A 1,730-nucleotide genomic window follows, 5' to 3' on the forward strand; every position below is an offset into this window, starting at 1 on the left:
CCATGCTCCCAAACAGCATGGCACTTGGATGTGAGTAATAAATACCCAACAGCTACGGGCACCCTCTGCTTTCGGGCCCCTCACAGCCAATCAGGAGGCTTGACCTGGATGACACCTTAGAGGTCATCCGGCTCAACCCCGGCTTTTCTACGATGAGAAAACAGGCTGGTTAACATATCTGCTAAGGAAGATGGAGCAGAGTGAGGGCGAGAACCCTGGTCTCAGACTCCCAGACTTGTGTTTTTATATTCCCTATCACTCTGGACGCCCAGTGCCCCATGATTCCTCTCACACTCTCATTTCCTCGTGAGAAACTGGACTTGCCCCACAGGAAAGCTGTAGAGAAAAAAGGTTGCTTTCTTATTCTCTACCGCTACTTGGAAGGGCTCCCCTATTTATCAGTGACTCAGCTGGGCAGTCCTGTCAGTCTCAGAGAGAGAGATGGGGATGGAAGAGGGTCAAACACCTGGGCCCTTGTGGTGCATAAATCATTCTGTGAATGCAAACGATTTAGCAGTTAGACAGGTGGTTTCTCAGAGCAGGGAGGCCCTTCTGCCCACTGCTTATGCTTATCTATGCTTGAAAAGGACCAAACAGCTTCTGTCACACTGTGGAGTGGCCATGCTGGCGATGTTAACATACAATTATCCACATGTGGGGCAAATCACTAAGAGTTCGCTTTAAAAAAAAATCACTTCATGCAAAGCTATAGTTTAGATGTCATTTTCATTTCATAAAAGGATTCACCATCGTTTGTCTTTAAAAGATAGTTTTGCTCGGACACTTAATTTATGATTCCATTTACAGAGATGCGATCGCCTCACAACTTGTCAGAAACACATCTGAATAAAACAAGGTACCCGTCTCTGCCTCAGAATGCCATCCTTGATCCAGACCTAGAAATCAATGAAGGCTTGGCTGAGATGGAATTTTACTTCAGGTGGTGTGGGACTTGACCCCAGGCCAAGAGGGAAACACAGTCCCTAAGGCTGAGAAGGGCACTGTGGATAAACATTTTTAAACAGTCATTCGCCGTAGGAAGGCAAGATTTTTAAGCCGGTGATCAGAGAACAGCAAGGACAGGCCTGAGAGCCCAGATTGTTAGTAGCTAAACTAAACCAAAGTGAGAAAAAAGAAGAAAAGAATAAGAGAAGCAGCAGCAGCAGAAAGAAAAACACACAACCACGAAGCCACCAAGCGAGACTGGGTGGCAGCAATACTGAGGGGGATCCTAACGGTGCAAATGTCCTCTTCACCTAAGAAAGTCTGTCTTTGACAAGTGTCTGATTCGCCCACCACAGATCTCCGCACAGGAGGATGAAATGCCCTATTTCCAGACACCTACGGCCAAATGAGGAATCGGAACCAGGAAGGGATGCAGCGCCCAGGTCCTGGAATTTAATTACTGGATCGCCGGTTGTGGTCCTGGACTTCATTACATTCAGGCTAAGGACTGTCCACAGGATGTCCTTCTCGTGCACGGTACGTGGCTAAGCAGAACCTGCCGCCGTCGCGTCCTTCCAGCCAGGATGGGTCTGGATGCTTACAAAGGCCCCAGGTGCGGAAGTTTGCTGTGCGTGGTGCCGAGAGCAGCACCCCTGGCCTGGCCCCCGCCCTCTGTCCCCCATCGCACATAGGTCACTGTCCCACCACCCCGGAGCACTCACCCAGAAACAGCCAGTGCTCGCCCGGAAGGAACGCGCAGACAGGAAGTGTTCCCTGCCCCCCCC

General features: G+C 49.9%; 1 protein-coding gene across 1 annotated transcript in view; it reads right to left on the bottom strand.

The window, feature by feature from the left end:
• The window catches only part of AMOTL1 (angiomotin like 1), a 164,776-nt gene that overhangs the window by 126,549 nt on the left and 36,497 nt on the right, over nt 1-1,730 (bottom strand). The window lies entirely within an intron of this gene.

This window comes from Myotis davidii, unplaced genomic scaffold, assembly GCF_000327345.1.
Source record: "Myotis davidii unplaced genomic scaffold, ASM32734v1 scaffold641, whole genome shotgun sequence".
NCBI lineage: Eukaryota > Metazoa > Chordata > Mammalia > Chiroptera > Vespertilionidae > Myotis > Myotis davidii.